Source organism: Anomaloglossus baeobatrachus, unplaced genomic scaffold (genome assembly GCF_048569485.1).
Source record: "Anomaloglossus baeobatrachus isolate aAnoBae1 unplaced genomic scaffold, aAnoBae1.hap1 Scaffold_5025, whole genome shotgun sequence".
NCBI lineage: Eukaryota > Metazoa > Chordata > Amphibia > Anura > Aromobatidae > Anomaloglossus > Anomaloglossus baeobatrachus.
This window is the reverse complement of record NW_027444381.1, coordinates 1-23,935: the sequence shown is the minus strand read 5'-3', so window position 1 is coordinate 23,935 and position 23,935 is coordinate 1. Positions and strand designations below refer to the sequence as shown.

The following is a 23,935-nucleotide window of genomic DNA, read 5'->3' as shown; positions in this document are numbered from 1 at the left end:
TCACTGCCACCCTTTGCCATCCTTACCCGTAGAAAGCCCTTTCATCATCCCCAAACCCTAATCTTTTCCCTTTCCTTCCCAGCCCCCAAACCCTGCCCTCTGTACCTTTCTCACCACCCGCTTCCCTTCTCCTGTCATCCCCCTACCACCCGGGAAAAAAAGAGATTGCCCCCTCCTTCCACTAGCCCACCCTCCCACCCAAAGAACAACTTCTTCTGCGCAGCTTGTTTTCTAGGCAGCAGCGCTATTGTGATGTCATCGGGGGGCATTGTGACAAGCCGCCAGTGTTCCGTCTCTTCATGTTGTGCACAGTTCAAACGGAAAATACATCAACAGGCAGACTACAGAAAAGCTTACTATCAAAGGTTAGAGGGGGGCTTTCTCAGAGGGCTTTTTACAGTTTTTCTATTCCCAATTAGCCGTTTAAGTGTACTTATTGAAAGTAGTAATTCTTTCATAGGCCGCCCTTTCTTAGTATTTGACGTTCCTTATATTGCGGTATGAGGCTTCGCAGTAGGTTGCAAACATTCATCACCCATGACTGTCCCCAATTGAGCTCAGAAGCTCAATGTCTATCATGACCTCTCTTTTAGAATGTCCAAGAGCAAGCAAACTATTCCTCCAGGAGAGGGCGCCAACAGACTACTAAAGAGATCATCATTACTCAAAGAAAACCCCAAAAACCAATGCATGATAGGAATAAACAGGTAACTTTCTTTGGAGTGGAAGCGGAGAGATCGCACCAGATGCCAATTCTAGATGTTATCACACCTGTGGTCACTGCAGCAGCAGGTGAATCCACTTTGTCCAAAAGGGATCTATTCCATTCAATTGCAAATGATCTAGATAAGACAGAGAACTGCAGCACGGGGACATAGCCGAGTTGGTCAGGTTGAGTGGTGATGAGTTTGCTATTTGGATGAATAAAGAAAGTCAAAAGTGTGAAAGATAAAAAACAAAAGGAGGAAGTGTGAAAAGTGAATGGGCCAAATTGAGGTGCATATGAAGACGTATGCTTTCTTCCAATTCATTAAATCGGGCTAATATGAATCAGGTGAATTGAGTTCTGCTTTTGGAAACTGGGTTAAGAAGGGGTGCACCGTTCCTGGAGGTACTGCAATACCAGGTCAATGCGTGGAGTGGACAGAGCAAGCTCTTTTTCCATCTCCCTGTTCTAAAAATCCATTTAATATATGGTCCCCAGATAGGGGACGTATCAGATATTAAACTGATAAGAACAGATACTACACTTGATCTTAGCCAAAAGGCCGAGAAGCGATAACCAGAATTGGTTTGGGCCTCGAGTGGCACCCTGGCCTATGCCGGACACATCTTAGGGAGAGAGAGCGAGAGGGAGACAAACCCACGCCTACACAAGACATTTTGTCACCCAAGCCAACCCTTGAAAAGGCTGCTTTGCAGAGCCAAAACAAGAAGAATGGTGCGTTTTGCAGCCGCCGCCCACTGCAATGAATCTGAATAACTCCTCCTTTAGGGCGCAAGCAACTCCCCTCCCCCTTGCAGTCTTTCCAATTCACGATACAAAAAGACGGACAGGACAGGTTGCCTGACTTTCCGTCACTGCCACCCTTTGCCATCCTTACCCGTAGAAAGCCCTTTCATCATCCCCAAACCCTAATCTTTTCCCTTTCCTTCCCAGCCCCCAAACCCTGCCCTCTGTACCTTTCTCACCACCCGCTTCCCTTCTCCTGTCATCCCCCTACCACCCGGGAAAAAAAGAGATTGCCCCCTCCTTCCACTAGCCCACCCTCCCACCCAAAGAACAACTTCTTCTGCGCAGCTTGTTTTCTAGGCAGCAGCGCTATTGTGATGTCATCGGGGGGCATTGTGACAAGCCGCCAGTGTTCCGTCTCTTCATGTTGTGCACAGTTCAAACGGAAAATACATCAACAGGCAGACTACAGAAAAGCTTACTATCAAAGGTTAGAGGGGGGCTTTCTCAGAGGGCTTTTTACAGTTTTTCTATTCCCAATTAGCCGTTTAAGTGTACTTATTGAAAGTAGTAATTCTTTCATAGGCCGCCCTTTCTTAGTATTTGACGTTCCTTATATTGCGGTATGAGGCTTCGCAGTAGGTTGCAAACATTCATCACCCATGACTGTCCCCAATTGAGCTCAGAAGCTCAATGTCTATCATGACCTCTCTTTTAGAATGTCCAAGAGCAAGCAAACTATTCCTCCAGGAGAGGGCGCCAACAGACTACTAAAGAGATCATCATTACTCAAAGAAAACCCCAAAAACCAATGCATGATAGGAATAAACAGGTAACTTTCTTTGGAGTGGAAGCGGAGAGATCGCACCAGATGCCAATTCTAGATGTTATCACACCTGTGGTCACTGCAGCAGCAGGTGAATCCACTTTGTCCAAAAGGGATCTATTCCATTCAATTGCAAATGATCTAGATAAGACAGAGAACTGCAGCACGGGGACATAGCCGAGTTGGTCAGGTTGAGTGGTGATGAGTTTGCTATTTGGATGAATAAAGAAAGTCAAAAGTGTGAAAGATAAAAAACAAAAGGAGGAAGTGTGAAAAGTGAATGGGCCAAATTGAGGTGCATATGAAGACGTATGCTTTCTTCCAATTCATTAAATCGGGCTAATATGAATCAGGTGAATTGAGTTCTGCTTTTGGAAACTGGGTTAAGAAGGGGTGCACCGTTCCTGGAGGTACTGCAATACCAGGTCAATGCGTGGAGTGGACAGAGCAAGCTCTTTTTCCATCTCCCTGTTCTAAAAATCCATTTAATATATGGTCCCCAGATAGGGGACGTATCAGATATTAAACTGATAAGAACAGATACTACACTTGATCTTAGCCAAAAGGCCGAGAAGCGATAACCAGAATTGGTTTGGGCCTCGAGTGGCACCCTGGCCTATGCCGGACACATCTTAGGGAGAGAGAGCGAGAGGGAGACAAACCCACGCCTACACAAGACATTTTGTCACCCAAGCCAACCCTTGAAAAGGCTGCTTTGCAGAGCCAAAACAAGAAGAATGGTGCGTTTTGCAGCCGCCGCCCACTGCAATGAATCTGAATAACTCCTCCTTTAGGGCGCAAGCAACTCCCCTCCCCCTTGCAGTCTTTCCAATTCACGATACAAAAAGACGGACAGGACAGGTTGCCTGACTTTCCGTCACTGCCACCCTTTGCCATCCTTACCCGTAGAAAGCCCTTTCATCATCCCCAAACCCTAATCTTTTCCCTTTCCTTCCCAGCCCCCAAACCCTGCCCTCTGTACCTTTCTCACCACCCGCTTCCCTTCTCCTGTCATCCCCCTACCACCCGGGAAAAAAAGAGATTGCCCCCTCCTTCCACTAGCCCACCCTCCCACCCAAAGAACAACTTCTTCTGCGCAGCTTGTTTTCTAGGCAGCAGCGCTATTGTGATGTCATCGGGGGGCATTGTGACAAGCCGCCAGTGTTCCGTCTCTTCATGTTGTGCACAGTTCAAACGGAAAATACATCAACAGGCAGACTACAGAAAAGCTTACTATCAAAGGTTAGAGGGGGGCTTTCTCAGAGGGCTTTTTACAGTTTTTCTATTCCCAATTAGCCGTTTAAGTGTACTTATTGAAAGTAGTAATTCTTTCATAGGCCGCCCTTTCTTAGTATTTGACGTTCCTTATATTGCGGTATGAGGCTTCGCAGTAGGTTGCAAACATTCATCACCCATGACTGTCCCCAATTGAGCTCAGAAGCTCAATGTCTATCATGACCTCTCTTTTAGAATGTCCAAGAGCAAGCAAACTATTCCTCCAGGAGAGGGCGCCAACAGACTACTAAAGAGATCATCATTACTCAAAGAAAACCCCAAAAACCAATGCATGATAGGAATAAACAGGTAACTTTCTTTGGAGTGGAAGCGGAGAGATCGCACCAGATGCCAATTCTAGATGTTATCACACCTGTGGTCACTGCAGCAGCAGGTGAATCCACTTTGTCCAAAAGGGATCTATTCCATTCAATTGCAAATGATCTAGATAAGACAGAGAACTGCAGCACGGGGACATAGCCGAGTTGGTCAGGTTGAGTGGTGATGAGTTTGCTATTTGGATGAATAAAGAAAGTCAAAAGTGTGAAAGATAAAAAACAAAAGGAGGAAGTGTGAAAAGTGAATGGGCCAAATTGAGGTGCATATGAAGACGTATGCTTTCTTCCAATTCATTAAATCGGGCTAATATGAATCAGGTGAATTGAGTTCTGCTTTTGGAAACTGGGTTAAGAAGGGGTGCACCGTTCCTGGAGGTACTGCAATACCAGGTCAATGCGTGGAGTGGACAGAGCAAGCTCTTTTTCCATCTCCCTGTTCTAAAAATCCATTTAATATATGGTCCCCAGATAGGGGACGTATCAGATATTAAACTGATAAGAACAGATACTACACTTGATCTTAGCCAAAAGGCCGAGAAGCGATAACCAGAATTGGTTTGGGCCTCGAGTGGCACCCTGGCCTATGCCGGACACATCTTAGGGAGAGAGAGCGAGAGGGAGACAAACCCACGCCTACACAAGACATTTTGTCACCCAAGCCAACCCTTGAAAAGGCTGCTTTGCAGAGCCAAAACAAGAAGAATGGTGCGTTTTGCAGCCGCCGCCCACTGCAATGAATCTGAATAACTCCTCCTTTAGGGCGCAAGCAACTCCCCTCCCCCTTGCAGTCTTTCCAATTCACGATACAAAAAGACGGACAGGACAGGTTGCCTGACTTTCCGTCACTGCCACCCTTTGCCATCCTTACCCGTAGAAAGCCCTTTCATCATCCCCAAACCCTAATCTTTTCCCTTTCCTTCCCAGCCCCCAAACCCTGCCCTCTGTACCTTTCTCACCACCCGCTTCCCTTCTCCTGTCATCCCCCTACCACCCGGGAAAAAAAGAGATTGCCCCCTCCTTCCACTAGCCCACCCTCCCACCCAAAGAACAACTTCTTCTGCGCAGCTTGTTTTCTAGGCAGCAGCGCTATTGTGATGTCATCGGGGGGCATTGTGACAAGCCGCCAGTGTTCCGTCTCTTCATGTTGTGCACAGTTCAAACGGAAAATACATCAACAGGCAGACTACAGAAAAGCTTACTATCAAAGGTTAGAGGGGGGCTTTCTCAGAGGGCTTTTTACAGTTTTTCTATTCCCAATTAGCCGTTTAAGTGTACTTATTGAAAGTAGTAATTCTTTCATAGGCCGCCCTTTCTTAGTATTTGACGTTCCTTATATTGCGGTATGAGGCTTCGCAGTAGGTTGCAAACATTCATCACCCATGACTGTCCCCAATTGAGCTCAGAAGCTCAATGTCTATCATGACCTCTCTTTTAGAATGTCCAAGAGCAAGCAAACTATTCCTCCAGGAGAGGGCGCCAACAGACTACTAAAGAGATCATCATTACTCAAAGAAAACCCCAAAAACCAATGCATGATAGGAATAAACAGGTAACTTTCTTTGGAGTGGAAGCGGAGAGATCGCACCAGATGCCAATTCTAGATGTTATCACACCTGTGGTCACTGCAGCAGCAGGTGAATCCACTTTGTCCAAAAGGGATCTATTCCATTCAATTGCAAATGATCTAGATAAGACAGAGAACTGCAGCACGGGGACATAGCCGAGTTGGTCAGGTTGAATGGTGATGAGTTTGCTATTTGGATGAATAAAGAAAGTCAAAAGTGTGAAAGATAAAAAACAAAAGGAGGAAGTGTGAAAAGTGAATGGGCCAAATTGAGGTGCATATGAAGACGTATGCTTTCTTCCAATTCATTAAATCGGGCTAATATGAATCAGGTGAATTGAGTTCTGCTTTTGGAAACTGGGTTAAGAAGGGGTGCACCGTTCCTGGAGGTACTGCAATACCAGGTCAATGCGTGGAGTGGACAGAGCAAGCTCTTTTTCCATCTCCCTGTTCTAAAAATCCATTTAATATATGGTCCCCAGATAGGGGACGTATCAGATATTAAACTGATAAGAACAGATACTACACTTGATCTTAGCCAAAAGGCCGAGAAGCGATAACCAGAATTGGTTTGGGCCTCGAGTGGCACCCTGGCCTATGCCGGACACATCTTAGGGAGAGAGAGCGAGAGGGAGACAAACCCACGCCTACACAAGACATTTTGTCACCCAAGCCAACCCTTGAAAAGGCTGCTTTGCAGAGCCAAAACAAGAAGAATGGTGCGTTTTGCAGCCGCCGCCCACTGCAATGAATCTGAATAACTCCTCCTTTAGGGCGCAAGCAACTCCCCTCCCCCTTGCAGTCTTTCCAATTCACGATACAAAAAGACGGACAGGACAGGTTGCCTGACTTTCCGTCACTGCCACCCTTTGCCATCCTTACCCGTAGAAAGCCCTTTCATCATCCCCAAACCCTAATCTTTTCCCTTTCCTTCCCAGCCCCCAAACCCTGCCCTCTGTACCTTTCTCACCACCCGCTTCCCTTCTCCTGTCATCCCCCTACCACCCGGGAAAAAAAGAGATTGCCCCCTCCTTCCACTAGCCCACCCTCCCACCCAAAGAACAACTTCTTCTGCGCAGCTTGTTTTCTAGGCAGCAGCGCTATTGTGATGTCATCGGGGGGCATTGTGACAAGCCGCCAGTGTTCCGTCTCTTCATGTTGTGCACAGTTCAAACGGAAAATACATCAACAGGCAGACTACAGAAAAGCTTACTATCAAAGGTTAGAGGGGGGCTTTCTCAGAGGGCTTTTTACAGTTTTTCTATTCCCAATTAGCCGTTTAAGTGTACTTATTGAAAGTAGTAATTCTTTCATAGGCCGCCCTTTCTTAGTATTTGACGTTCCTTATATTGCGGTATGAGGCTTCGCAGTAGGTTGCAAACATTCATCACCCATGACTGTCCCCAATTGAGCTCAGAAGCTCAATGTCTATCATGACCTCTCTTTTAGAATGTCCAAGAGCAAGCAAACTATTCCTCCAGGAGAGGGCGCCAACAGACTACTAAAGAGATCATCATTACTCAAAGAAAACCCCAAAAACCAATGCATGATAGGAATAAACAGGTAACTTTCTTTGGAGTGGAAGCGGAGAGATCGCACCAGATGCCAATTCTAGATGTTATCACACCTGTGGTCACTGCAGCAGCAGGTGAATCCACTTTGTCCAAAAGGGATCTATTCCATTCAATTGCAAATGATCTAGATAAGACAGAGAACTGCAGCACGGGGACATAGCCGAGTTGGTCAGGTTGAGTGGTGATGAGTTTGCTATTTGGATGAATAAAGAAAGTCAAAAGTGTGAAAGATAAAAAACAAAAGGAGGAAGTGTGAAAAGTGAATGGGCCAAATTGAGGTGCATATGAAGACGTATGCTTTCTTCCAATTCATTAAATCGGGCTAATATGAATCAGGTGAATTGAGTTCTGCTTTTGGAAACTGGGTTAAGAAGGGGTGCACCGTTCCTGGAGGTACTGCAATACCAGGTCAATGCGTGGAGTGGACAGAGCAAGCTCTTTTTCCATCTCCCTGTTCTAAAAATCCATTTAATATATGGTCCCCAGATAGGGGACGTATCAGATATTAAACTGATAAGAACAGATACTACACTTGATCTTAGCCAAAAGGCCGAGAAGCGATAACCAGAATTGGTTTGGGCCTCGAGTGGCACCCTGGCCTATGCCGGACACATCTTAGGGAGAGAGAGCGAGAGGGAGACAAACCCACGCCTACACAAGACATTTTGTCACCCAAGCCAACCCTTGAAAAGGCTGCTTTGCAGAGCCAAAACAAGAAGAATGGTGCGTTTTGCAGCCGCCGCCCACTGCAATGAATCTGAATAACTCCTCCTTTAGGGCGCAAGCAACTCCCCTCCCCCTTGCAGTCTTTCCAATTCACGATACAAAAAGACGGACAGGACAGGTTGCCTGACTTTCCGTCACTGCCACCCTTTGCCATCCTTACCCGTAGAAAGCCCTTTCATCATCCCCAAACCCTAATCTTTTCCCTTTCCTTCCCAGCCCCCAAACCCTGCCCTCTGTACCTTTCTCACCACCCGCTTCCCTTCTCCTGTCATCCCCCTACCACCCGGGAAAAAAAGAGATTGCCCCCTCCTTCCACTAGCCCACCCTCCCACCCAAAGAACAACTTCTTCTGCGCAGCTTGTTTTCTAGGCAGCAGCGCTATTGTGATGTCATCGGGGGGCATTGTGACAAGCCGCCAGTGTTCCGTCTCTTCATGTTGTGCACAGTTCAAACGGAAAATACATCAACAGGCAGACTACAGAAAAGCTTACTATCAAAGGTTAGAGGGGGGCTTTCTCAGAGGGCTTTTTACAGTTTTTCTATTCCCAATTAGCCGTTTAAGTGTACTTATTGAAAGTAGTAATTCTTTCATAGGCCGCCCTTTCTTAGTATTTGACGTTCCTTATATTGCGGTATGAGGCTTCGCAGTAGGTTGCAAACATTCATCACCCATGACTGTCCCCAATTGAGCTCAGAAGCTCAATGTCTATCATGACCTCTCTTTTAGAATGTCCAAGAGCAAGCAAACTATTCCTCCAGGAGAGGGCGCCAACAGACTACTAAAGAGATCATCATTACTCAAAGAAAACCCCAAAAACCAATGCATGATAGGAATAAACAGGTAACTTTCTTTGGAGTGGAAGCGGAGAGATCGCACCAGATGCCAATTCTAGATGTTATCACACCTGTGGTCACTGCAGCAGCAGGTGAATCCACTTTGTCCAAAAGGGATCTATTCCATTCAATTGCAAATGATCTAGATAAGACAGAGAACTGCAGCACGGGGACATAGCCGAGTTGGTCAGGTTGAGTGGTGATGAGTTTGCTATTTGGATGAATAAAGAAAGTCAAAAGTGTGAAAGATAAAAAACAAAAGGAGGAAGTGTGAAAAGTGAATGGGCCAAATTGAGGTGCATATGAAGACGTATGCTTTCTTCCAATTCATTAAATCGGGCTAATATGAATCAGGTGAATTGAGTTCTGCTTTTGGAAACTGGGTTAAGAAGGGGTGCACCGTTCCTGGAGGTACTGCAATACCAGGTCAATGCGTGGAGTGGACAGAGCAAGCTCTTTTTCCATCTCCCTGTTCTAAAAATCCATTTAATATATGGTCCCCAGATAGGGGACGTATCAGATATTAAACTGATAAGAACAGATACTACACTTGATCTTAGCCAAAAGGCCGAGAAGCGATAACCAGAATTGGTTTGGGCCTCGAGTGGCACCCTGGCCTATGCCGGACACATCTTAGGGAGAGAGAGCGAGAGGGAGACAAACCCACGCCTACACAAGACATTTTGTCACCCAAGCCAACCCTTGAAAAGGCTGCTTTGCAGAGCCAAAACAAGAAGAATGGTGCGTTTTGCAGCCGCCGCCCACTGCAATGAATCTGAATAACTCCTCCTTTAGGGCGCAAGCAACTCCCCTCCCCCTTGCAGTCTTTCCAATTCACGATACAAAAAGACGGACAGGACAGGTTGCCTGACTTTCCGTCACTGCCACCCTTTGCCATCCTTACCCGTAGAAAGCCCTTTCATCATCCCCAAACCCTAATCTTTTCCCTTTCCTTCCCAGCCCCCAAACCCTGCCCTCTGTACCTTTCTCACCACCCGCTTCCCTTCTCCTGTCATCCCCCTACCACCCGGGAAAAAAAGAGATTGCCCCCTCCTTCCACTAGCCCACCCTCCCACCCAAAGAACAACTTCTTCTGCGCAGCTTGTTTTCTAGGCAGCAGCGCTATTGTGATGTCATCGGGGGGCATTGTGACAAGCCGCCAGTGTTCCGTCTCTTCATGTTGTGCACAGTTCAAACGGAAAATACATCAACAGGCAGACTACAGAAAAGCTTACTATCAAAGGTTAGAGGGGGGCTTTCTCAGAGGGCTTTTTACAGTTTTTCTATTCCCAATTAGCCGTTTAAGTGTACTTATTGAAAGTAGTAATTCTTTCATAGGCCGCCCTTTCTTAGTATTTGACGTTCCTTATATTGCGGTATGAGGCTTCGCAGTAGGTTGCAAACATTCATCACCCATGACTGTCCCCAATTGAGCTCAGAAGCTCAATGTCTATCATGACCTCTCTTTTAGAATGTCCAAGAGCAAGCAAACTATTCCTCCAGGAGAGGGCGCCAACAGACTACTAAAGAGATCATCATTACTCAAAGAAAACCCCAAAAACCAATGCATGATAGGAATAAACAGGTAACTTTCTTTGGAGTGGAAGCGGAGAGATCGCACCAGATGCCAATTCTAGATGTTATCACACCTGTGGTCACTGCAGCAGCAGGTGAATCCACTTTGTCCAAAAGGGATCTATTCCATTCAATTGCAAATGATCTAGATAAGACAGAGAACTGCAGCACGGGGACATAGCCGAGTTGGTCAGGTTGAGTGGTGATGAGTTTGCTATTTGGATGAATAAAGAAAGTCAAAAGTGTGAAAGATAAAAAACAAAAGGAGGAAGTGTGAAAAGTGAATGGGCCAAATTGAGGTGCATATGAAGACGTATGCTTTCTTCCAATTCATTAAATCGGGCTAATATGAATCAGGTGAATTGAGTTCTGCTTTTGGAAACTGGGTTAAGAAGGGGTGCACCGTTCCTGGAGGTACTGCAATACCAGGTCAATGCGTGGAGTGGACAGAGCAAGCTCTTTTTCCATCTCCCTGTTCTAAAAATCCATTTAATATATGGTCCCCAGATAGGGGACGTATCAGATATTAAACTGATAAGAACAGATACTACACTTGATCTTAGCCAAAAGGCCGAGAAGCGATAACCAGAATTGGTTTGGGCCTCGAGTGGCACCCTGGCCTATGCCGGACACATCTTAGGGAGAGAGAGCGAGAGGGAGACAAACCCACGCCTACACAAGACATTTTGTCACCCAAGCCAACCCTTGAAAAGGCTGCTTTGCAGAGCCAAAACAAGAAGAATGGTGCGTTTTGCAGCCGCCGCCCACTGCAATGAATCTGAATAACTCCTCCTTTAGGGCGCAAGCAACTCCCCTCCCCCTTGCAGTCTTTCCAATTCACGATACAAAAAGACGGACAGGACAGGTTGCCTGACTTTCCGTCACTGCCACCCTTTGCCATCCTTACCGTAGAAAGCCCTTTCATCATCCCCAAACCCTAATCTTTTCCCTTTCCTTCCCAGCCCCCAAACCCTGCCCTCTGTACCTTTCTCACCACCCGCTTCCCTTCTCCTGTCATCCCCCTACCACCCGGGAAAAAAAGAGATTGCCCCCTCCTTCCACTAGCCCACCCTCCCACCCAAAGAACAACTTCTTCTGCGCAGCTTGTTTTCTAGGCAGCAGCGCTATTGTGATGTCATCGGGGGGCATTGTGACAAGCCGCCAGTGTTCCGTCTCTTCATGTTGTGCACAGTTCAAACGGAAAATACATCAACAGGCAGACTACAGAAAAGCTTACTATCAAAGGTTAGAGGGGGGCTTTCTCAGAGGGCTTTTTACAGTTTTTCTATTCCCAATTAGCCGTTTAAGTGTACTTATTGAAAGTAGTAATTCTTTCATAGGCCGCCCTTTCTTAGTATTTGACGTTCCTTATATTGCGGTATGAGGCTTCGCAGTAGGTTGCAAACATTCATCACCCATGACTGTCCCCAATTGAGCTCAGAAGCTCAATGTCTATCATGACCTCTCTTTTAGAATGTCCAAGAGCAAGCAAACTATTCCTCCAGGAGAGGGCGCCAACAGACTACTAAAGAGATCATCATTACTCAAAGAAAACCCCAAAAACCAATGCATGATAGGAATAAACAGGTAACTTTCTTTGGAGTGGAAGCGGAGAGATCGCACCAGATGCCAATTCTAGATGTTATCACACCTGTGGTCACTGCAGCAGCAGGTGAATCCACTTTGTCCAAAAGGGATCTATTCCATTCAATTGCAAATGATCTAGATAAGACAGAGAACTGCAGCACGGGGACATAGCCGAGTTGGTCAGGTTGAGTGGTGATGAGTTTGCTATTTGGATGAATAAAGAAAGTCAAAAGTGTGAAAGATAAAAAACAAAAGGAGGAAGTGTGAAAAGTGAATGGGCCAAATTGAGGTGCATATGAAGACGTATGCTTTCTTCCAATTCATTAAATCGGGCTAATATGAATCAGGTGAATTGAGTTCTGCTTTTGGAAACTGGGTTAAGAAGGGGTGCACCGTTCCTGGAGGTACTGCAATACCAGGTCAATGCGTGGAGTGGACAGAGCAAGCTCTTTTTCCATCTCCCTGTTCTAAAAATCCATTTAATATATGGTCCCCAGATAGGGGACGTATCAGATATTAAACTGATAAGAACAGATACTACACTTGATCTTAGCCAAAAGGCCGAGAAGCGATAACCAGAATTGGTTTGGGCCTCGAGTGGCACCCTGGCCTATGCCGGACACATCTTAGGGAGAGAGAGCGAGAGGGAGACAAACCCACGCCTACACAAGACATTTTGTCACCCAAGCCAACCCTTGAAAAGGCTGCTTTGCAGAGCCAAAACAAGAAGAATGGTGCGTTTTGCAGCCGCCGCCCACTGCAATGAATCTGAATAACTCCTCCTTTAGGGCGCAAGCAACTCCCCTCCCCCTTGCAGTCTTTCCAATTCACGATACAAAAAGACGGACAGGACAGGTTGCCTGACTTTCCGTCACTGCCACCCTTTGCCATCCTTACCCGTAGAAAGCCCTTTCATCATCCCCAAACCCTAATCTTTTCCCTTTCCTTCCCAGCCCCCAAACCCTGCCCTCTGTACCTTTCTCACCACCCGCTTCCCTTCTCCTGTCATCCCCCTACCACCCGGGAAAAAAAGAGATTGCCCCCTCCTTCCACTAGCCCACCCTCCCACCCAAAGAACAACTTCTTCTGCGCAGCTTGTTTTCTAGGCAGCAGCGCTATTGTGATGTCATCGGGGGGCATTGTGACAAGCCGCCAGTGTTCCGTCTCTTCATGTTGTGCACAGTTCAAACGGAAAATACATCAACAGGCAGACTACAGAAAAGCTTACTATCAAAGGTTAGAGGGGGGCTTTCTCAGAGGGCTTTTTACAGTTTTTCTATTCCCAATTAGCCGTTTAAGTGTACTTATTGAAAGTAGTAATTCTTTCATAGGCCGCCCTTTCTTAGTATTTGACGTTCCTTATATTGCGGTATGAGGCTTCGCAGTAGGTTGCAAACATTCATCACCCATGACTGTCCCCAATTGAGCTCAGAAGCTCAATGTCTATCATGACCTCTCTTTTAGAATGTCCAAGAGCAAGCAAACTATTCCTCCAGGAGAGGGCGCCAACAGACTACTAAAGAGATCATCATTACTCAAAGAAAACCCCAAAAACCAATGCATGATAGGAATAAACAGGTAACTTTCTTTGGAGTGGAAGCGGAGAGATCGCACCAGATGCCAATTCTAGATGTTATCACACCTGTGGTCACTGCAGCAGCAGGTGAATCCACTTTGTCCAAAAGGGATCTATTCCATTCAATTGCAAATGATCTAGATAAGACAGAGAACTGCAGCACGGGGACATAGCCGAGTTGGTCAGGTTGAGTGGTGATGAGTTTGCTATTTGGATGAATAAAGAAAGTCAAAAGTGTGAAAGATAAAAAACAAAAGGAGGAAGTGTGAAAAGTGAATGGGCCAAATTGAGGTGCATATGAAGACGTATGCTTTCTTCCAATTCATTAAATCGGGCTAATATGAATCAGGTGAATTGAGTTCTGCTTTTGGAAACTGGGTTAAGAAGGGGTGCACCGTTCCTGGAGGTACTGCAATACCAGGTCAATGCGTGGAGTGGACAGAGCAAGCTCTTTTTCCATCTCCCTGTTCTAAAAATCCATTTAATATATGGTCCCCAGATAGGGGACGTATCAGATATTAAACTGATAAGAACAGATACTACACTTGATCTTAGCCAAAAGGCCGAGAAGCGATAACCAGAATTGGTTTGGGCCTCGAGTGGCACCCTGGCCTATGCCGGACACATCTTAGGGAGAGAGAGCGAGAGGGAGACAAACCCACGCCTACACAAGACATTTTGTCACCCAAGCCAACCCTTGAAAAGGCTGCTTTGCAGAGCCAAAACAAGAAGAATGGTGCGTTTTGCAGCCGCCGCCCACTGCAATGAATCTGAATAACTCCTCCTTTAGGGCGCAAGCAACTCCCCTCCCCCTTGCAGTCTTTCCAATTCACAGATACAAAAAGACGGACAGGACAGGTTGCCTGACTTTCCGTCACTGCCACCCTTTGCCATCCTTACCCGTAGAAAGCCCTTTCATCATCCCCAAACCCTAATCTTTTCCCTTTCCTTCCCAGCCCCCAAACCCTGCCCTCTGTACCTTTCTCACCACCCGCTTCCCTTCTCCTGTCATCCCCCTACCACCCGGGAAAAAAAGAGATTGCCCCCTCCTTCCACTAGCCCACCCTCCCACCCAAAGAACAACTTCTTCTGCGCAGCTTGTTTTCTAGGCAGCAGCGCTATTGTGATGTCATCGGGGGGCATTGTGACAAGCCGCCAGTGTTCCGTCTCTTCATGTTGTGCACAGTTCAAACGGAAAATACATCAACAGGCAGACTACAGAAAAGCTTACTATCAAAGGTTAGAGGGGGGCTTTCTCAGAGGGCTTTTTACAGTTTTTCTATTCCCAATTAGCCGTTTAAGTGTACTTATTGAAAGTAGTAATTCTTTCATAGGCCGCCCTTTCTTAGTATTTGACGTTCCTTATATTGCGGTATGAGGCTTCGCAGTAGGTTGCAAACATTCATCACCCATGACTGTCCCCAATTGAGCTCAGAAGCTCAATGTCTATCATGACCTCTCTTTTAGAATGTCCAAGAGCAAGCAAACTATTCCTCCAGGAGAGGGCGCCAACAGACTACTAAAGAGATCATCATTACTCAAAGAAAACCCCAAAAACCAATGCATGATAGGAATAAACAGGTAACTTTCTTTGGAGTGGAAGCGGAGAGATCGCACCAGATGCCAATTCTAGATGTTATCACACCTGTGGTCACTGCAGCAGCAGGTGAATCCACTTTGTCCAAAAGGGATCTATTCCATTCAATTGCAAATGATCTAGATAAGACAGAGAACTGCAGCACGGGGACATAGCCGAGTTGGTCAGGTTGAGTGGTGATGAGTTTGCTATTTGGATGAATAAAGAAAGTCAAAAGTGTGAAAGATAAAAAACAAAAGGAGGAAGTGTGAAAAGTGAATGGGCCAAATTGAGGTGCATATGAAGACGTATGCTTTCTTCCAATTCATTAAATCGGGCTAATATGAATCAGGTGAATTGAGTTCTGCTTTTGGAAACTGGGTTAAGAAGGGGTGCACCGTTCCTGGAGGTACTGCAATACCAGGTCAATGCGTGGAGTGGACAGAGCAAGCTCTTTTTCCATCTCCCTGTTCTAAAAATCCATTTAATATATGGTCCCCAGATAGGGGACGTATCAGATATTAAACTGATAAGAACAGATTTTGATTTAATGAAGCTTTCCAAAGCACCGCAAAAAATGCATGACCGAAGTCACACCAAAAACAGTGCAAAGGCTAGGATTCGTGTGGACCCCTCCGTGAGGAGAGGGTCCCCAAAAATCAACCCCGTCCCTCCGAGCCAGAAGGCCACAGCAAGGGTCAGGGATCTTCGGTGCTCCCCCAAGCCGAAGCCTGGTTGAGCCTTGTCGTTGCTCCCAGCGTCCACCCAGGCATCTTACCCAAGTGGAGTAGAGAGCTACTAGTTGTTGGTTTCGCAGCCGAAACTGCCCGGACCGTCAACCGGTGTTGGTTTCTCAGCCCAAGGCTAACCGGACCTCCAACCGGGTGTTGGTTTCTCAGCCGAAGCTGACCCGGACCTCCAACCGGGTGTTGGTTTCTCAGCCGAAGCTGACCCGGACCTCCAACCGGGTGTTGGTTTCTCAGCCCAAAGCTGAACGGACCTCCGACCATGATTATAAAAATTTCCCTTCCTAGCCAGAAGGCCGGGATAGAGCAATATGCTCAGAAAGTATGAAAGGGCAAGGTACGGTGTGCTACAGAGCCCAAGGCTTGCCGGGGTCCAAAGCCAGCAAGCTCAGACTCACTCCAGGGTCGTCAATCCTGGGGCACATTGCACCATAGCCCCCACACTTACTCAGTCTAATAGCCTCGATCCTGGTAGGGCCATGGTTTCCTCTAGATGGATATACTATCCTCCCAAAGTACTAACAAGCGCAACCTTCCAGTGTGCATTGCATCATTGTACTAAGGTGGCCGGAGCCTTAAACCACCTTTTCGAACGATACTACACTTGATCTTAGCCAAAAGGCCGAGAAGCGATAACCAGAATTGGTTGATAAGAACAGATACTACACTTGATCTTAGCCAAAAGGCCGAGAAGCGATAACCAGAATTGGTTTGGGCCTCGAGTGGCACCCTGGCCTATGCCGGACACATCTTAGGGAGAGAGAGCGAGAGGGAGACAAACCCACGCCTACACAAGACATTTTGTCACCCAAGCCAACCCTTGAAAAGGCTGCTTTGCAGAGCCAAAACAAGAAGAATGGTGCGTTTTGCAGCCGCCGCCCACTGCAATGAATCTGAATAACTCCTCCTTTAGGGCGCAAGCAACTCCCCTCCCCCTTGCAGTCTTTCCAATTCACGATACAAAAAGACGGACAGGACAGGTTGCCTGACTTTCCGTCACTGCCACCCTTTGCCATCCTTACCCGTAGAAAGCCCTTTCATCATCCCCAAACCCTAATCTTTTCCCTTTCCTTCCCAGCCCCCAAACCCTGCCCTCTGTACCTTTCTCACCACCCGCTTCCCTTCTCCTGTCATCCCCCTACCACCCGGGAAAAAAAGAGATTGCCCCCTCCTTCCACTAGCCCACCCTCCCACCCAAAGAACAACTTCTTCTGCGCAGCTTGTTTTCTAGGCAGCAGCGCTATTGTGATGTCATCGGGGGGCATTGTGACAAGCCGCCAGTGTTCCGTCTCTTCATGTTGTGCACAGTTCAAACGGAAAATACATCAACAGGCAGACTACAGAAAAGCTTACTATCAAAGGTTAGAGGGGGGCTTTCTCAGAGGGCTTTTTACAGTTTTTCTATTCCCAATTAGCCGTTTAAGTGTACTTATTGAAAGTAGTAATTCTTTCATAGGCCGCCCTTTCTTAGTATTTGACGTTCCTTATATTGCGGTATGAGGCTTCGCAGTAGGTTGCAAACATTCATCACCCATGACTGTCCCCAATTGAGCTCAGAAGCTCAATGTCTATCATGACCTCTCTTTTAGAATGTCCAAGAGCAAGCAAACTATTCCTCCAGGAGAGGGCGCCAACAGACTACTAAAGAGATCATCATTACTCAAAGAAAACCCCAAAAACCAATGCATGATAGGAATAAACAGGTAACTTTCTTTGGAGTGGAAGCGGAGAGATCGCACCAGATGCCAATTCTAGATGTTATCACACCTGTGGTCACTGCAGCAGCAGGTGAATCCACTTTGTCCAAAAGGGATCTATTCCATTCAATTGCAAATGATCTAGATAAGACAGAGAACTGCAGCACGGGGACATAGCCGAGTTGGTCAGGTTGAGTGGTGATGAGTTTGCTATTTGGATGAATAAAGAAAGTCAAAAGTGTGAAAGATAAAAAACAAAAGGAGGAAGTGTGAAAAGTGAATGGGCCAAATTGAGGTGCATATGAAGACGTATGCTTTCTTCCAATTCATTAAATCGGGCTAATATGAATCAGGTGAATTGAGTTCTGCTTTTGGAAACTGGGTTAAGAAGGGGTGCACCGTTCCTGGAGGTACTGCAATACCAGGTCAATGCGTGGAGTGGACAGAGCAAGCTCTTTTTCCATCTCCCTGTTCTAAAAATCCATTTAATATATGGTCCCCAGATAGGGGACGTATCAGATATTAAACTGATAAGAACAGATACTACACTTGATCTTAGCCAAAAGGCCGAGAAGCGATAACCAGAATTGGTTTGGGCCTCGAGTGGCACCCTGGCCTATGCCGGACACATCTTAGGGAGAGAGAGCGAGAGGGAGACAAACCCACGCCTACACAAGACATTTTGTCACCCAAGCCAACCCTTGAAAAGGCTGCTTTGCAGAGCCAAAACAAGAAGAATGGTGCGTTTTGCAGCCGCCGCCCACTGCAATGAATCTGAATAACTCCTCCTTTAGGGCGCAAGCAACTCCCCTCCCCCTTGCAGTCTTTCCAATTCACGATACAAAAAGACGGACAGGACAGGTTGCCTGACTTTCCGTCACTGCCACCCTTTGCCATCCTTACCCGTAGAAAGCCCTTTCATCATCCCCAAACCCTAATCTTTTCCCTTTCCTTCCCAGCCCCCAAACCCTGCCCTCTGTACCTTTCTCACCACCCGCTTCCCTTCTCCTGTCATCCCCCTACCACCCGGGAAAAAAAGAGATTGCCCCCTCCTTCCACTAGCCCACCCTCCCACCCAAAGAACAACTTCTTCTGCGCAGCTTGTTTTCTAGGCAGCAGCGCTATTGTGATGTCATCGGGGGGCATTGTGACAAGCCGCCAGTGTTCCGTCTCTTCATGTTGTGCACAGTTCAAACGGAAAATACATCAACAGGCAGACTACAGAAAAGCTTACTATCAAAGGTTAGAGGGGGGCTTTCTCAGAGGGCTTTTTACAGTTTTTCTATTCCCAATTAGCCGTTTAAGTGTACTTATTGAAAGTAGTAATTCTTTCATAGGCCGCCCTTTCTTAGTATTTGACGTTCCTTATATTGCGGTATGAGGCTTCGCAGTAGGTTGCAAACATTCATCACCCATGACTGTCCCCAATTGAGCTCAGAAGCTCAATGTCTATCATGACCTCTCTTTTAGAATGTCCAAGAGCAAGCAAACTATTCCTCCAGGAGAGGGCGCCAACAGACTACTAAAGAGATCATCATTACTCAAAGAAAACCCCAAAAACCAATGCATGATAGGAATAAACAGGTAACTTTCTTTGGAGTGGAAGCGGAGAGATCGCACCAGATGCCAATTCTAGATGTTATCACACCTGTGGTCACTGCAGCAGCAGGTGAATCCACTTTGTCCAAAAGGGATCTATTCCATTCAATTGCAAATGATCTAGATAAGACAGAGAACTGCAGCACGGGGACATAGCCGAGTTGGTCAGGTTGAGTGGTGATGAGTTTGCTATTTGGATGAATAAAGAAAGTCAAAAGTGTGAAAGATAAAAAACAAAAGGAGGAAGTGTGAAAAGTGAATGGGCCAAATTGAGGTGCATATGAAGACGTATGCTTTCTTCCAATTCATTAAATCGGGCTAATATGAATCAGGTGAATTGAGTTCTGCTTTTGGAAACTGGGTTAAGAAGGGGTGCACCGTTCCTGGAGGTACTGCAATACCAGGTCAATGCGTGGAGTGGACAGAGCAAGCTCTTTTTCCATCTCCCTGTTCTAAAAATCCATTTAATATATGGTCCCCAGATAGGGGACGTATCAGATATTAAACTGATAAGAACAGATACTACACTTGATCTTAGCCAAAAGGCCGAGAAGCGATAACCAGAATTGGTTTGGGCCTCGAGTGGCACCCTGGCCTATGCCGGACACATCTTAGGGAGAGAGAGCGAGAGGGAGACAAACCCACGCCTACACAAGACATTTTGTCACCCAAGCCAACCCTTGAAAAGGCTGCTTTGCAGAGCCAAAACAAGAAGAATGGTGCGTTTTGCAGCCGCCGCCCACTGCAATGAATCTGAATAACTCCTCCTTTAGGGCGCAAGCAACTCCCCTCCCCCTTGCAGTCTTTCCAATTCACGATACAAAAAGACGGACAGGACAGGTTGCCTGACTTTCCGTCACTGCCACCCTTTGCCATCCTTACCCGTAGAAAGCCCTTTCATCATCCCCAAACCCTAATCTTTTCCCTTTCCTTCCCAGCCCCCAAACCCTGCCCTCTGTACCTTTCTCACCACCCGCTTCCCTTCTCCTGTCATCCCCCTACCACCCGGGAAAAAAAGAGATTGCCCCCTCCTTCCACTAGCCCACCCTCCCACCCAAAGAACAACTTCTTCTGCGCAGCTTGTTTTCTAGGCAGCAGCGCTATTGTGATGTCATCGGGGGGCATTGTGACAAGCCGCCAGTGTTCCGTCTCTTCATGTTGTGCACAGTTCAAACGGAAAATACATCAACAGGCAGACTACAGAAAAGCTTACTATCAAAGGTTAGAGGGGGGCTTTCTCAGAGGGCTTTTTACAGTTTTTCTATTCCCAATTAGCCGTTTAAGTGTACTTATTGAAAGTAGTAATTCTTTCATAGGCCGCCCTTTCTTAGTATTTGACGTTCCTTATATTGCGGTATGAGGCTTCGCAGTAGGTTGCAAACATTCATCACCCATGACTGTCCCCAATTGAGCTCAGAAGCTCAATGTCTATCATGACCTCTCTTTTAGAATGTCCAAGAGCAAGCAAACTATTCCTCCAGGAGAGGGCGCCAACAGACTACTAAAGAGATCATCATTACTCAAAGAAAACCCCAAAAACCAATGCATGATAGGAATAAACAGGTAACTTTCTTTGGAGTGGAAGCGGAGAGATCGCACCAGATGCCAATTCTAGATGTTATCACACCTGTGGTCACTGCAGCAGCAGGTGAATCCACTTTGTCCAAAAGGGATCTATTCCATTCAATTGCAAATGATCTAGATAAGACAGAGAACTGCAGCACGGGGACATAGCCGAGTTGGTCAGGTTGAGTGGTGATGAGTTTGCTATTTGGATGAATAAAGAAAGTCAAAAGTGTGAAAGATAAAAAACAAAAGGAGGAAGTGTGAAAAGTGAATGGGCCAAATTGAGGTGCATATGAAGACGTATGCTTTCTTCCAATTCATTAAATCGGGCTAATATGAATCAGGTGAATTGAGTTCTGCTTTTGGAAACTGGGTTAAGAAGGGGTGCACCGTTCCTGGAGGTACTGCAATACCAGGTCAATGCGTGGAGTGGACAGAGCAAGCTCTTTTTCCATCTCCCTGTTCTAAAAATCCATTTAATATATGGTCCCCAGATAGGGGACGTATCAGATATTAAACTGATAAGAACAGATACTACACTTGATCTTAGCCAAAAGGCCGAGAAGCGATATCCAGAATTGGTTTGGGCCTCGAGTGGCACCCTGGCCTATGCCGGACACATCTTAGGGAGAGAGAGCGAGAGGGAGACAAACCCACGCCTACACAAGACATTTTGTCACCCAAGCCAACCCTTGAAAAGGCTGCTTTGCAGAGCCAAAACAAGAAGAATGGTGCGTTTTGCAGCCGCCGCCCACTGCAATGAATCTGAATAACTCCTCCTTTAGGGCGCAAGCAACTCCCCTCCCCCTTGCAGTCTTTCCAATTCACGATACAAAAAGACGGACAGGACAGGTTGCCTGACTTTCCGTCACTGCCACCCTTTGCCATCCTTACCCGTAGAAAGCCCTTTCATCATCCCCAAACCCTAATCTTTTCCCTTTCCTTCCCAGCCCCCAAACCCTGCCCTCTGTACCTTTCTCACCACCCGCTTCCCTTCTCCTGTCATCCCCCTACCACCCGGGAAAAAAAGAGATTGCCCCCTCCTTCCACTAGCCCACCCTCCCACCCAAAGAACAACTTCTTCTGCGCAGCTTGTTTTCTAGGCAGCAGCGCTATTGTGATGTCATCGGGGGGCATTGTGACAAGCCGCCAGTGTTCCGTCTCTTCATGTTGTGCACAGTTCAAACGGAAAATACATCAACAGGCAGACTACAGAAAAGCTTACTATCAAAGGTTAGAGGGGGGCTTTCTCAGAGGGCTTTTTACAGTTTTTCTATTCCCAATTAGCCGTTTAAGTGTACTTATTGAAAGTAGTAATTCTTTCATAGGCCGCCCTTTCTTAGTATTTGACGTTCCTTATATTGCGGTATGAGGCTTCGCAGTAGGTTGCAAACATTCATCACCCATGACTGTCCCCAATTGAGCTCAGAAGCTCAATGTCTATCATGACCTCTCTTTTAGAATGTCCAAGAGCAAGCAAACTATTCCTCCAGGAGAGGGCGCCAACAGACTACTAAAGAGATCATCATTACTCAAAGAAAACCCCAAAAACCAATGCATGATAGGAATAAACAGGTAACTTTCTTTGGAGTGGAAGCGGAGAGATCGCACCAGATGCCAATTCTAGATGTTATCACACCTGTGGTCACTGCAGCAGCAGGTGAATCCACTTTGTCCAAAAGGGATCTATTCCATTCAATTGCAAATGATCTAGATAAGACAGAGAACTGCAGCACGGGGACATAGCCGAGTTGGTCAGGTTGAGTGGTGATGAGTTTGCTATTTGGATGAATAAAGAAAGTCAAAAGTGTGAAAGATAAAAAACAAAAGGAGGAAGTGTGAAAAGTGAATGGGCCAAATTGAGGTGCATATGAAGACGTATGCTTTCTTCCAATTCATTAAATCGGGCTAATATGAATCAGGTGAATTGAGTTCTGCTTTTGGAAACTGGGTTAAGAAGGGGTGCACCGTTCCTGGAGGTACTGCAATACCAGGTCAATGCGTGGAGTGGACAGAGCAAGCTCTTTTTCCATCTCCCTGTTCTAAAAATCCATTTAATATATGGTCCCCAGATAGGGGACGTATCAGATATTAAACTGATAAGAACAGATTTTTGATTTAATGAAGCTTTCCAAAGCACCGCAAAAAATGCATGACCGAAGTCACACCAAAAACAGTGCAAAGGCTAGGATTCGTGTGGACCCCTCCGTGAGGAGAGGGTCCCCAAAAATCAACCCCGTCCCTCCGAGCCAGAAGGCCACAGCAAGGGTCAGGGATCTTCGGTGCTCCCCCAAGCCGAAGCCTGGTTGAGCCTTGTCGTTGCTCCCAGCGTCCACCCAGGCATCTTACCCAAGTGGAGTAGAGAGCTACTAGTTGTTGGTTTCGCAGCCGAAACTGCCCGGACCGTCAACCGGTGTTGGTTTCTCAGCCCAAGGCTAACCGGACCTCCAACCGGGTGTTGGTTTCTCAGCCGAAGCTGACCCGGACCTCCAACCGGGTGTTGGTTTCTCAGCCGAAGCTGACCCAGACCTCCAACCGGGTGTTGGTTTCTCAGCCGAAGCTGACCCGGACCTCCAACCGGGTGTTGGTTTCTCAGCCCAAAGCTGAACGGACCTCCGACCATGATTATAAAAATTTCCCTTCCTAGCCAGAAGGCCGGGATAGAGCAATATGCTCAGAAAGTATGAAAGGGCAAGGTACGGTGTGCTACAGAGCCCAAGGCTCGCCGGGGTCCCAAGCCAGCAAGCTCAGACTCACTCCAGGGTCGTCAGTCCTGGGGCACATTGCACCATAGCCCCCACACTTACTCAGTCTAATAGCCTCGATCCTGGTAGGGCCATGTTTTCCTCTAGATGAATATACTATACATCAAGAGTACTAGCAAGAGCAACCTTCCAGTGTGCATTGCATCTGCCGAGCCTCACAGATACTACACTTGATCTTAGCCAAAAGGCCGAGAAGCGATAACCAGAATTGGTTTGGGCCTCGAGTGGCACCCTGGCCTATGCCGGACACATCTTAGGGAGAGAGAGCGAGAGGGAGACAAACCCACGCCTACACAAGACATTTTGTCACCCAAGCCAACCCTTGAAAAGGCTGCTTTGCAGAGCCAAAACAAGAAGAATGGTGCGTTTTGCAGCCGCCGCCCACTGCAATGAATCTGAATAACTCCTCCTTTAGGGCGCAAGCAACTCCCCTCCCCCTTGCAGTCTTTCCAATTCACGATACAAAAAGACGGACAGGACAGGTTGCCTGACTTTCCGTCACTGCCACCCTTTGCCATCCTTACCCGTAGAAAGCCCTTTCATCATCCCCAAACCCTAATCTTTTCCCTTTCCTTCCCAGCCCCCAAACCCTGCCCTCTGTACCTTTCTCACCACCCGCTTCCCTTCTCCTGTCATCCCCCTACCACCCGGGAAAAAA

The 23,935-nt window shown here is 46.9% G+C and overlaps 15 non-coding genes and 1 pseudogene across 15 annotated transcripts; all 16 read right to left on the bottom strand.

The window, feature by feature from the left end:
* Positions 1 to 1,089: 1,089 nt before the first annotated feature.
* Positions 1,090 to 1,280, bottom strand: LOC142282251 (U2 spliceosomal RNA). Its single transcript, XR_012744193.1, has one exon. It is a non-coding gene; the product is annotated as a U2 spliceosomal RNA (small nuclear RNA).
* A 1,387-nt stretch (positions 1,281 to 2,667) lies between these two features.
* On the bottom strand, positions 2,668 to 2,858 carry LOC142282250 (U2 spliceosomal RNA). Its single transcript, XR_012744192.1, has one exon. It is a non-coding gene; the product is annotated as a U2 spliceosomal RNA (small nuclear RNA).
* Positions 2,859 to 4,245: 1,387 nt separating this feature from the next.
* Positions 4,246 to 4,436, bottom strand: LOC142282249 (U2 spliceosomal RNA). Its single transcript, XR_012744191.1, has one exon. It is a non-coding gene; the product is annotated as a U2 spliceosomal RNA (small nuclear RNA).
* Positions 4,437 to 5,823: 1,387 nt separating this feature from the next.
* LOC142282248 (U2 spliceosomal RNA) lies at positions 5,824 to 6,014 on the bottom strand. Its single transcript, XR_012744190.1, has one exon. It is a non-coding gene; the product is annotated as a U2 spliceosomal RNA (small nuclear RNA).
* Positions 6,015 to 7,401: 1,387 nt separating this feature from the next.
* LOC142282247 (U2 spliceosomal RNA) lies at positions 7,402 to 7,592 on the bottom strand. The gene has a single exon (XR_012744189.1). It is a non-coding gene; the product is annotated as a U2 spliceosomal RNA (small nuclear RNA).
* A 1,387-nt stretch (positions 7,593 to 8,979) lies between these two features.
* Positions 8,980 to 9,170, bottom strand: LOC142282246 (U2 spliceosomal RNA). Its single transcript, XR_012744188.1, has one exon. It is a non-coding gene; the product is annotated as a U2 spliceosomal RNA (small nuclear RNA).
* Positions 9,171 to 10,557: 1,387 nt separating this feature from the next.
* LOC142282245 (U2 spliceosomal RNA) lies at positions 10,558 to 10,748 on the bottom strand. The gene has a single exon (XR_012744187.1). It is a non-coding gene; the product is annotated as a U2 spliceosomal RNA (small nuclear RNA).
* A 1,386-nt stretch (positions 10,749 to 12,134) lies between these two features.
* On the bottom strand, positions 12,135 to 12,325 carry LOC142282260 (U2 spliceosomal RNA). The gene has a single exon (XR_012744200.1). It is a non-coding gene; the product is annotated as a U2 spliceosomal RNA (small nuclear RNA).
* Positions 12,326 to 13,712: 1,387 nt separating this feature from the next.
* LOC142282259 (U2 spliceosomal RNA) lies at positions 13,713 to 13,903 on the bottom strand. The gene has a single exon (XR_012744199.1). It is a non-coding gene; the product is annotated as a U2 spliceosomal RNA (small nuclear RNA).
* Positions 13,904 to 15,291: 1,388 nt separating this feature from the next.
* LOC142282253 (U2 spliceosomal RNA) lies at positions 15,292 to 15,487 on the bottom strand. Its single transcript, XR_012744195.1, has one exon. It is a non-coding gene; the product is annotated as a U2 spliceosomal RNA (small nuclear RNA).
* A 676-nt stretch (positions 15,488 to 16,163) lies between these two features.
* Positions 16,164 to 16,348, bottom strand: LOC142282254 (U2 spliceosomal RNA). Its single transcript, XR_012744196.1, has one exon. It is a non-coding gene; the product is annotated as a U2 spliceosomal RNA (small nuclear RNA).
* A 1,387-nt stretch (positions 16,349 to 17,735) lies between these two features.
* LOC142282258 (U2 spliceosomal RNA) lies at positions 17,736 to 17,926 on the bottom strand. Its single transcript, XR_012744198.1, has one exon. It is a non-coding gene; the product is annotated as a U2 spliceosomal RNA (small nuclear RNA).
* A 1,387-nt stretch (positions 17,927 to 19,313) lies between these two features.
* Positions 19,314 to 19,504, bottom strand: LOC142282256 (U2 spliceosomal RNA). The gene has a single exon (XR_012744197.1). It is a non-coding gene; the product is annotated as a U2 spliceosomal RNA (small nuclear RNA).
* Positions 19,505 to 20,891: 1,387 nt separating this feature from the next.
* On the bottom strand, positions 20,892 to 21,082 carry LOC142282244 (U2 spliceosomal RNA). The gene has a single exon (XR_012744186.1). It is a non-coding gene; the product is annotated as a U2 spliceosomal RNA (small nuclear RNA).
* Positions 21,083 to 22,469: 1,387 nt separating this feature from the next.
* On the bottom strand, positions 22,470 to 22,662 carry LOC142282252 (U2 spliceosomal RNA). The gene has a single exon (XR_012744194.1). It is a non-coding gene; the product is annotated as a U2 spliceosomal RNA (small nuclear RNA).
* Positions 22,663 to 23,350: 688 nt separating this feature from the next.
* LOC142282257 (U2 spliceosomal RNA) lies at positions 23,351 to 23,477 on the bottom strand (annotated as a pseudogene).
* Positions 23,478 to 23,935: the final 458 nt, after the last annotated feature.